The sequence below is a fragment of the Hipposideros armiger genome, unplaced genomic scaffold, assembly GCF_001890085.2.
Source record: "Hipposideros armiger isolate ML-2016 unplaced genomic scaffold, ASM189008v1 scaffold_262, whole genome shotgun sequence".
NCBI classification, from domain to species: Eukaryota; Metazoa; Chordata; class Mammalia; order Chiroptera; family Hipposideridae; genus Hipposideros; species Hipposideros armiger.
In genome coordinates this window covers 1,382,631-1,394,521 of record NW_017731612.1, presented here as the reverse complement: position 1 = coordinate 1,394,521, position 11,891 = coordinate 1,382,631, and the positions used below count along the sequence as shown (strand labels likewise).

General features: G+C 42.4%; 1 protein-coding gene across 1 annotated transcript in view; it reads left to right on the top strand.

Moving 5' to 3' along the window:
* Positions 1–227: 227 nt before the first annotated feature.
* Positions 228–11,891, top strand: part of LOC109390276 (bifunctional heparan sulfate N-deacetylase/N-sulfotransferase 4) — a 188,539-nt gene continuing 176,875 nt past the window's right edge. Inside the window, exon 1 of the mRNA XM_019656544.1 lies at positions 228–869. The gene's annotated coding sequence lies outside the window, so the exon portion shown is untranslated. The remainder of the gene's footprint in view (positions 870–11,891) is intronic.

The window sequence follows — 11,891 nt, the reverse complement described above, 5'->3', positions numbered from 1 at the left end:
TGATGGGCGATATAGTCTTGGTCTCAGGGGTGTGTATTAGCTCACTGACACAGCCACAGCTTTGCCACTGCTCGTGGCTGCCTCCTGCTGAGCTCAGAATCCACGTTTGACTGGCACACATCTACCCCCGAAAACCCTGTCTTGAACTTTTATTTTTTTATCCAATGGGATCTTTTGGCGTCATAGCTGCAAAGTGGAATTTTATTCTCCGCTTGCACAGGCAACAGCCCAGCTGTAGGCTGAAAGGATGAAGGATTATGCAGACCCTGCAGGAGCACCTCACCCATCACTAGGTGAGGAGGGAGGCTGATGGCTGAATTAGCGTCTGTTGGAATGTATGGGTGTGTGACATCCCCCTGACTGGATGACATCACAACAGCTCCCGGTCCTTGAACGTCTGGAGGGTGATTAGCGGAAGGAATTGGCTGTGTCTGCCAGTCACCTCGGGCACAGCTGCCTTCATAGTCCTGGTGTGAGAGGAGGGGCTGGCGGCCAGGCGAGCAGCAGCAGCTGGTCCCCGTGATTAAAGACTTCTCGCAGCCTTTTTGCTGTGCTCGGTCTGCTCCCTGGTGTAATTCTCGTGTCCGAGAGGGAAGCTGCATTTTAACGGTGTGCTGAACAGAGGTTTGAATCATTCCAGCTGGCTGCTTGTTTTGAAAAGGACAGCGTGTGTATAAATAAAAAGCGACTGCTGGAAGAGTTCAGACGCCAGGGCTGGGCTGCAGCGGCTCCGGGGTGCCGGGGGCAGCCCTGGGAACTGGCCACTCCTGCTAAGTAACCTGGAGCCCCGCAGCCCGCACCCTGGACGGCCGTGCTCTGACGGGGACCAGCTCAACGGAGGAGAGACAACAACCAGAGTGCTTCTCCAGGTGAGTTACTGCCGAGTGTGCTGGAGCCGAGGCGTGCACAGTACAGGGGTATACGTTGCTTCTAGATAAACGAGTGGAACACAGTCAAGTTTTATTTAGGAAGGATTTATGTAGCAGCAGATAATTGCTTCAAACCCGATTCCGCCTGCCTTTCCAGCGTGGGGGTGCTTACGTGTGCTTAGGTTTTGCAGAAGTTAGATTTGCACTGTAGATGGAAGGCACAGCCCTGCCTATAAAACAAGACAGCTAGAACTTGACATATTTTCAACTGTTGCCAGAACGTTTGCATAATAAGCACCTCACTTGCTAACAATTTTAGCCTTTTCGTACTGAAGATGCCAATTTTTGAAACTCAGCCTCCAAACTGAGTAGGGTTATGAATGGTTCCCTGAGAAGGGTTACTGACAGCGCAGTGTGTACGTTACTGAAGATGGAAACTCCTCTCCTTGGGACCTGAGGTTCGGAGGCTGGCTCCGCTCTGATGGTCTGCTTCCGGGAAACAGCTGCCACCGACGTTGGACATTAGATGATACAGCCCTAAATTGCTTTTAAAGACAGAGGCTTTCCCTCTAGGTCCTGTTAGGAAAGAAAAAGCAATTCTTAGAGCAATACATGTAATATAGCACAAGCATGAATTCCATGAGGACAGAAACAGCTTTGTGCTACACCTGTAAAACCTCCCAATCCCCCATGCACAAAATAAATGGGAAATACGAAATGCCATGTAAATGTGGCTTGATTCATCCTTTCCAATGTCTCTGTTAGAGATAAGTAAATAAAAGGGACCCTTGGCCTGTTTTTTCCTTGTAATCTGTCCTGATGAATAAGACTGCATTGTTCAGAGCTACAATTATAGCATTTTCCAGTGACAACCTATTTTGTTTATTATGTCAGCTTACGCAATGAGCTCTGAAAAAGTTTCAGTAGCATATACTTGATTACATCTTCTTCAAACTCGCCTTTTCTTGCTTTCTTGGTATCTCCTATCAGAATATCTTTCATCAACTCAAGGCTATAGGTATCTTAAAGTCAATGGCATGCAAAGATATTGAAGTATTTTCCTAATGATTTTAGTTTGTCATTCTCACCAACTTCATGGTTCAAATCCTGGGAGTTTCTTGCCACAAAAGGAAATTGATGAAGACAAAAGTTACTGTAATTGGTTGAATTCCTCCAAAACTAGGAGGCAGTTATTTTTCTCCACAAAGATTTAAAAGGAGATGTTTTAATATCAAAAGCATCCATTTTAATGTCTTCTGTTAGAAAGATGCCAGTTAGCCATATCCAGATGCCAAGGAGGTGCTCTGCTGGCCACGGTTTTTTCGTGAAGCAAATGGAGGCAGAGAATAGAAAGTCCACCAACTACAACAGTCTAAGCCTGCACCTGATTCATAAGAAATCAGTCAGTAATAAGCAAAGGGGGTTGGGTCATCCATTCACCTCGATGCAAAAACGGGAACTTAGCACCATTTCACACCCGCCACGACTGTTGACATTTCTCTAATAGGAACCCTCCGAGTATTTACCTTCTGATGGCTAATACCACACAGCTCTCACATTTTAAAAGCCTTGTGATAAGCTAATGGGGGGATTTGGGGAAATTGAACAGTAAGCAGAACAGTTTTTTTTTTTTAACTCTGTCTTAGTAGCAATTGGTCAGCATGAGACTGATACTTAGAAAAATCCCTTGAAAAGATTATAATGTGTATGGTTTCTTAACTATAAAATGAAAATTCCCCCCTGGATGGAAAATACAGATGCAAATTTAGAAACTCAGGCATCATTCTTAAGTAAAAAAGGGAAAAAAGTCATAAGGATTTTAATATTTGACCTCTTTTCCATAAACTTGCAAATGTATATAAATTGCATTTGATTTTCTGCCAGTTGAAGTTATTATCTAAGAAATGTATCAATTTAAATGATTGTCCTTAAATACCAAAAGAAAGTAAATGGAGGCTATTTTATATATAAATATATAAAATCATAATTTGTAAGTTCTATATTTGAGAACCAAAATAGATAGAAAAACGTGTGTGTGTGTGTATTTACCTCAAAAAGGACAATCTTTTCTAGTTCACCTGAATATTAAAACAACAATACCTAGTCTTTCTCACCCCCAATTAGATTTAAAATAAACTTGTCCCTGGATTCAAATCTCAGTGCCAGCCTTGCTTCTGGAATGTTTCTAACCAGTGAAATAGCGTCCCCAGCAGGACTAATGATCCCCTAGTCCCCTTGCAGATTCTGTGTGAGCAGGAAAGATACCACGGAGAATGAGACCCAAAGATGAAGCCCTGAGCTCCTAGAGCAGCAGCTACTCAGAGGAGGACAGAGAGGTGTTTGGCGTGCTCTGTGCAAACTAGAAGGTTCCAGCCGGGCTGCCTCCCTGGACATGGGGAGCGGCTGGCGAAAAACTCAGAACAGCTAGAGCAGCAGGAGTGCCTGGAAGCCAAGGCAGCGTCTGGGCCCCACCCGGCGAGTTCTTTCTGGGTTGAAGTTTGTGGATGAGCATTATGTTTAAAGCTTAACCTGAAGCCTGACTTCTTTCTCTTGGACGAACCGTGGGCTATTTAAAGAACAAACATATGTTCGAGTACATTAAGATACTAAAGTAACGGAGTTTTCTTCTTTGTTAAAAGTATCTCTAATGGAAACTGTAAATCCGCAGCAGAGGCATCTGTAAAATGTTGTTAGTCAAGAGCAGAAAGAGACCTGAGGATGAGCTGTGCGTCAGAACACGTCTCGGGGATGGTAGAGGGATGACACGGGCCACATAGGTGCCATCTGTGCACAGGAAGAAGTGGGCGGCTCTCTGAGAGTCGCCGGCCTGGTCCGACCTACAGACATAGATGTGCTAGGACTGCCGTCGTGGACACCTGTGTGCTGGACAGCAGAAGGGAACGTTATTTCTCGTCACCGTTCCTCGGTAACTAGCGGAAAGGGGACCATGTGATTTAGTTCAGGTGTGTGAAGTGAGAGGAGGGGGCAGGTGTGAGACAGGGCCGCTGCCTCAGCTCTCATGGTGTACTGTTTCGCCAGCCTCGGCTTTGACACTTCAGGACACTGAGTGAAGCAATTCCAGAGAGTGCGAACTGCACCCTTTTACAAATATTTTCAGCAAGCCTCGGAAGTCAGCGGTGTCCGCTGCAGTGCAGAACTTTCCTGAATCCATCTGCCTCCAGGCTTCCTTTAGCTCAGTTTTCTAAGGAATGTGATCACATTCTGGAGTTGACAAATCTCAGATCTCTTTTAGAGCAATATTGAATGGAGAACAGACTTTACCCAAACCCACAACAGACTGATAAAGAAATCTAAACATCAATGGCTTTGGGCAATAGGTTTTTAAAATGTGAATATTCTTCATTCCTACTGGTGAAAATGTTTGCCTGTGTAACTTGATGTATGCATTTCCTTTGCTCTCTTATAATACGAGAAGAAAATGAAGGCTTAGAAAAGAACATGTTTGAATGCTTGAGAACTTAATTTGATGAGGTAGTGAGGTGATTTGAGAAAGCAAGCAGTAACTCTACTGAGCTGTAGAGCTGAGAGTTCTGCACCAAACTCAGTGTTTACACTTCTTAGAAAGTATCGTTTTAAATATTTCAAGATCTATAGAGAAGGCAACTTTTAGCAAGCTAACACACACACACACACACACACACACACACACACACATCCTTCCCCCACCACAACAAACAAAAAAATGTCCCCTGTTTGGACATTCCGAGATCAGATGAACTTGCATGGTGCTTTATTTAAAATATTTAACCTCCTCATTAAAAGTCTTGAATGCAGTTTATCTTGCACGGTAACCTTGTGGAAGTTGAAGGCCAGCTGGCCAGGTTCAATGCGTTCAAGCAAAAGTAAATGTAGAAACACTTCCGTAATCTCCCCTCACTCACTCCTTTCTTTCTTCTTCTCCCCCCCCATTTCCTCCTTCCTTCTTTCTCTCCTTCCCCCCTCCTTTCTGCTTTTCTTCTTTCCTATTAATTTCCCCGCTCCCTTCCTCCTTCCCTCCTTGCCTTCTTTTGTTTTTTTCCTTCATTTGTGGCACCTCAGCTGAAAAGCTCTCCTGCGAAGGCCAGGAGGAAACCACTCACGTTTAGTATGGCAGTGATACTTATCTAACGGCCAGGTCTGAACACGGAAGGGGGTGGGGAAATGCGCAGAGCAAGTGGGTGCAGCACCCTCGACAGTAGAAGGAAGGTAAGGCAGGGTGGTATCCATGTCGGAGAAGCAGTGATGGCAGCCTTGCAGCGGTGGCGCTGCGCCCCACTGCGAGTTCCCACAGAACTTCCTCTGCTCTGTTTCCGTGTACTTCCCTTTCATTGCCAGTGGAATCTTTTTCATGCAGCAAGTGCAACTTAGTGGCAAAAATAAAATAATAATAAATGTAAATAATCCTGATACTGGTATTTCAAACCCCCATAAATCATTTTTATATTTAGTACTTCAAGCATAAAAGCATCCGTAGGAGCCCAAAGGCCGACTGCCACGCTAATGGGGAAGAAGCAAGAGGGGAACGTTCTGCACATTAAGAAGCTTTGGCCTGACTCCATTCCCGAATCAGAGATTCAATTGTAGACTGCTGAGCCACAGAGCTTGTCATATTTCATCAGACATCTCAGAAGCGTTCTTCTTGATGTACTGAATAGTCTTCCACGCCTACATAAAAATCATTTAAACCTCAGAAATAAATATAGCGACACTAAAGATTAATACAAGGAAAGGAAACAGATGCAGGGATGCATATGTTCCTGTGAACACATATAAAAGTCCTAATTCTGTTCATTACTCTAAAGTGCAAATGAATAATTAGAATTTAAATTCCATTTGTTTCCCAACCAATCTTTCACTAATAGTTACATCAATGCAATTGAGATTCCACATGCTCTATGTAAAATAAGCAAGGCAATCATTGAAAAGTTACACTTATTCATTTAAAGTATTATGGCTCCCAACATCTCAGTTTATGAAACCACTTTCCTTCGAATGGGGCATAGTCTTAAAAACCACAAAAATGATACTCAAATTGGTCAATTGAGACTGAACTCAATTCAGTGCTTAAGTTATTCTGTTTCTCCATCTGGATATATTGTTCTCTTTAAACAGAGAAAATAGCTTTTCATTTTTGTTAATGTTCATAATGGTAACGATAATAAGTATTATTATCCATAATTTTTAATATGTGCCGGGCCCATTTATGATACTGGGGTGAACACAACAGCTCGTGGGAGCCCCAGGTGATGGTGGGAACAATCAGAGGAAGCCCCACGGTGGTGCAGACGTCACGGCGGGGCTGAAGGGCATGACAGCGTCCCCACCGCTGGCCAGGAAGCGGCTTCCTGAGAAATGGACACTCAGAAAATCTATTGAAAATGTACATGTCCGACGAGGACAGGTGCTTTTCTTGTAGAAAATCGGTAAGACGCAGAGTAACATGCTGCGTTGGACTCTGCCTATTAATTACCATCCTTGGTTCTGTGAAATTGTTTGGTAGAGTTTCAGGCATGGCACACTGGTTAATGTTACTTTCTCCAGAAAGGAGAAAGTTCAGTCAGTTTTAGAAAGCATAATTCTCAACTTCACATCTACTCTTTATTGTTCTAAGGTAATTAAAACGTATGTGAGCACATTATTGTGATTTCTCTGTAGTCTGAAAATTAATGCTCAAATTATTGAAACTCAAACAGCAGCAGTACTATCTCGTTCTCAAGAATCGGTGGGTATAAGAACCAATATCCTAAAAGTCCATTCAGTTGGCTGGAACAAAGGGCTTAACATAATGAAATTACAGAGCGATAAATGTAATTATTGAATGTTTTTAAATTCACAATTACAAAAGTACTTCAAACTTAACAATAATAAACTGTGATGAGACTAACACTGTGGTAATTCATACAAAGCAAATTAATAGGATTGTGGGACCAGCACCAAGGAAACAGACCAGTGCGCCCAGGAGCACAGCTCTGACGCACATGGCCGCCCAGTGCTCAGGTTCCTGCTCACTGAGGAGCAGCCTCCTCTGACCCTCCTCCCCTGCAAGGGGGACCGAGGTCTTGCTGTTGTGTCACAGTACCTGTTCCCGTCAGGTGCAATTACTGTGTATGTGTCAATGCCCCCAGTTTAACTGAAGGATGTTGGTGACAAGAAGGCTGAGAGAATGTTTGACCTGAGGCAAATGGCAGGGGTTTGCCAAACGTAAAGTGGGAGGGGACATCTGAGAAGCAGGTCCTCTGAGCAACAGTTGAAGAAACAATGATACTTAAAGAAGAAGAGCCTGTGGGGGAATAGCATAGTGACCTTTGTATGTTGCAGGCCTGTTGTTGTTGTTGTTTTAATGAAAAGGCATTTGTTTTATGTTATGTGACAGCAGTGAACTAACATATGAAAGATACTGAAAGGGCGTTTCTATGCAATTTAAGACAAACAATACATTCTAAAGTTCAGTGAAGCTCGTTAATCAAAGCAACCAACACAGGGCGGGCGCTGCTTTTCCAGAAGACTTGTGCGGAAGGAGTCTGCCTGGAGCAGATCAACGTGGTTACCAGGGTTTCTGTGTTTTTCATTGTGTCGCTGGAAGGAGTGTGGATAAAAGCTTTAGAGTGATCACTTTCCCCACCTAAAACCAGCTCTCCCAGTTGGTTAGAAAATTGGTCAAAAAAATTCAAGTAAATAATGGTTCTCGGTAAAAGTGAAGAGCAGGAATGGATTACCCAGGATGTGCTCAAGGGTATAAAAGCAACTTTTCATAAAAGGATTGTTTACAAGGTATATGTAATCTCTTAAAGATAATGAATTGATAAATGCCTTAATTAAGGAGATTGATTTTTTTAAAAAATTTAAACATGTTGGTTTTGCTTCTCTTTTGAGCCAGTCCAAGTGAGAGCATATTTGAAGATTAGATGTGTAAATAAGAAAGATGCTTCTGGCTTCTGGGAACTTCTGAGTGATAAGGAATGTAGAGATTGTTTGTAAAGTGCGAGCCTTTCTGGAAACGAGTTGCTCTCTCCCAGTATTTTCTACCAAATGAGTTTGCTAAGTCACGTAAACAAACATGAATTGATTTAAAGACGAGATTGTGTCAGAGTTGAGGCAGGAGGTAATGTTGAATTTCACCAAAGCTGGATTCTAATTCTGCTTTGCCCTTGTAATATGACCTTGAAAAAGCTAATTAACCTTCGGTGCCTCCGATTCATGGTCTGTGAGTGCAGGTGATAACACCCACTTCATAGAATTGCTGGGAAAGCTGAATGTGACAACAAAGTTCCTAGTAGAGAGCAGGACACACTTAATGGAATTAAGGATTAATTACATGCCTCAGTTCTCTGACTGTGACCTGCAGGATGACAGTTGTCCTGGTTTAAAGCGATCCTTCCTGAGTGATGAGTTTGAGGGCTACCAGTCCCACACTTGGAGGGAATTATCTAAACTTCCCTTTTCACTGCCTCTACTGTACTTACAAATGTTCCTTAGTTTGCAGCTTTCTCTAGTAAAACACTAAAAAAAGTTCATAGGGCATCTATACTGACATGTTTTCTAGAATTATGACATCGTATGAATGTTTTAAAAGGATGCAAGGTACTACACCAAAATAATGTAGTCAGCAAGCATATTTGGTAGAAAACGCTGGGAGATTATGAAATATAAAATATTTGGTTGATCTTTAAAACATCTTCGGGAAAATGGAAAAATTGTTTTGTTTTACATGTGGAAATCATGTAAACATGTGGAAACGATGCTGCTACGTAATTTCCTCCAATTGCTTACTTGAAATCTATTGAACAGTTTTTTAGGGAACTGCTGGGGCAGGCGTTAGGTGGGCAGGCTATGGCTCCCCAAAGTCCTTCCCCAGCTCTGGGGTCACACACCAAAAAACATAAGAGAGCTCAGTCACCAGCTCACGGCAGGGATTCTTTCCACAGAAACCTCTGGACAATAGATGGGACTTCTCCGAAGGACTCATGTTGACCCTTACCAAGAGTAAAAAGATACAAGCATATTTTAAGGTTAGCCACAAATGTGTCGTGTGCTTTCATTGGCCCTGTAGTCCTGGCATGTAAAACGTTTCACTCCTTCTGTCCTTTCTTCCCAAAGATATTTTGACAATCAACCAAATATTTACATTTCATAGTCTCCCAGTATTTTCCACCAAACAGGTTTGCTAAGTGAATAATTTTGGTAGTTTCTATGCATCCTTTTAAAGCACCCACACATAATGTGTGTGGTAATTCTTGATTCTAGTCATACGGTATTAAAATAGGAGCGACTCCAGAATGCTCAAGGAGTAGAATGTTTGCGGTGACCCCAGCTCTCTGCCCAGGGCTTCCCACCATGCTTTCCTGCACTTGGGGAATGGGGCGTCCGGGGCTGGCGTGCACGGGAGGGTGGCACTCTGTGTGGGATGTACTCACGTGTGACCATCCATTTCTGCTTGGTGGCCAAGCCGGGGTTTCAATTTCAGTAGCTCACACTTCAAATAGCACGGTATCTGAAGCAATTAGGTTAAAAAAAAAAAAAGTAGGCCCAGGTTACCAGTAAAATTGAATGGAGCATGTCTCTCTTCGGTAACGAATTATCCAACTTTACTGGGCTGTGTAAAATTAAGAATGCTCTGAAATAAGAAATAAGTAGAAGGTGGGGATAGTAGCTATAGGAGACATAGACTCTACAGTTAGACAATGAATCATCAACAGAAAACCTCAGCATTTCCATCGCAATAAAGTTCTTCGTCAGTTTCATGCGTGGCAGTGAAATTCCCCGTCTTGGAATGTAGGGCACCACCGCAGGCCCCTCGCAATGGGCCAGGAGCTTTGGAAAGGAGCAGAGAATGTGGGTGCACAACACTGCTGTGACATTGGATAGGCCTCTGCCCTTTCTGTGCAGTAAATTCTCCATTCTCTCATTCCTTGAGTTCTTTGTTTTTTTGTGTCTCAAACAACATCTTTTTTTTTCCCATTACAGTTGACATTTAATATTATATAAGTTTCAGGTGTACAGCATAGTGGTTAAACATCTATATGATTTATGATGTAATCCCCCCAATTAGTCTGATACCCACCTGGCACTATGTATAGTTATTACCATATTATTGGCTACGTTCTCCATGCTTTAATTTACATCCCTGTAACTGTTTTTGAACTGCCACTTTCTACTTCCTAATCCCTCCCACTTTTTCACCCTATCCCCAAACCCACTCCCATCTGGTAACCATCTGCTCTCTATGAATCTGTTTCTGTTTGTTTTGTTTGGTTTGGTTTGGTTTTTTGGTTTTTTTAGATTTCACAGATAAGCGAGATCATATGGCATTTGTCTCTCTCTGTCTGACTCATTTCACTTTGCATAATACCCTCTAGGCCTATCCATATTGTCGCAAATGATAACATTTCACTCTTTTTTATGGCTGAGTAATACTTCATTGTATATATGTACCACTTCTTTATCCATTCATCTGTTGATGGACACTTGGATTGCCTCCATATCTTGGATATTGTAAATAATGCTGCAGTGAGCATAGGGGTGCATATATCTTTTCAAAGTAGTGTTTTTTATTTCTTCAGTTAAATACCAAGAAGAGGAATTGCTGGGTTATATGGTAGTTCTATTTTCAACGTTTTGAGGGACCTCCATACTGATTTTCATGGTAGCTCCACCAATCTGCAATCCCTCCAACAGTGCGTGAGGGTTCCCTTTTCTCCACAGCCTTGCCAACACTTGTTGTTTGGTGATTTATTGGTGGTGGCCATTCTGACTGGTGTGAGGTGGTATCTCATTGTAGTTTCCTTGAGTTCTTTGAATAATGATTTTGATGATTGGAATTTATAACTGTTTGTACACAAGATAAGAGTGTCCATTTGAAAAGAGTTTATTTTGCATTACAAGCAGTTCAAAGCCAGTGGTACATAATGTTACACAGAGTATCCTGATAGTGAGATTATATGATGAGAAACCTCACTAGAAGTTCCTGTAAACTAGATAATAAACTTCAGTTTTATTGCCCCAAAACAATCTAAATTTTCCCTAGGCATTTGTATTGAGTGCTTTAGGAGTCTCTAGGTAAGAAAGTCAGTGGTAGAGAAGTGATTGTTGAAATGGGTTTTCAGAGATAGTCATCTTTTGTGACTTCTGATGCAGGCAAATTCTGTTGATAAAGATGAAGTGATCGCTTACCTCAATTGAAAGCAAGCAAAACTAAAATATTAAAAGCATAGCTTCTGAATATAAATGCAGTACTATTAATAATGCTAAATTCACAAATAAAAGGCCAGTTTATGCAAATATTAAAATAATTAATAGCTTAATAAAGTCCTTCATGATTTCTTGAAATTAAACTTCAGTATTCGCTACCAGAGTTCTTTTTCTCTCTCCTTTATTCACTCGTAGATCAAGAAGTGTGTTTCTCCCCGATGGTGTCGTTCATCCATCGCTACGTCTTATAGTTTCCTTGCCCGTAAGAATCAGAGGCTAAGTGAGCATTTTGTGTTTCACGGATAACTGCTTCCATGATTGTCTGCTGAGACAATTAACAAGGATGCAGATCAATACCAAATATAATAATGGGTTTTAAAAGAATGATTATTGAGCTGCACCAAAGCAATTCTCAGTTGATGGCCGTCGCTCTGTGGCCGCTGGCTGGCTGTAAGTTGATTTAACTAGTGTGTACAGAGCAAAGCACAGGAGATAATGCTGCGTTGGAATTCTCAGGGGAAATGCCCTGCCCCCTGGTGCTGGAGCTTGGTTTCTCCTCTGTTCCACATTTCCCCCCTCGCCTCCTCAAACTCCAAACCCTTCTATCCCCAATGACTAGAACAACGTCCTTCCCTCTCAGAGTCCCCTCCTGATGACGCCAGCCCACAGGAGACTTTCCTGTCTCTGAAATCTCAGTGTAGAGATTAGAGTTCTCACTTGGCTGAGGAGCGCGTACTCTTCGTGACAGCAAGTTTCCTATTCCTTCAGACGCGCGCTTTTCCTTTTTCCTTCAGCTGCTCTCTACTTGCCCACCGCCTGTCTCCTGCTCCCCCT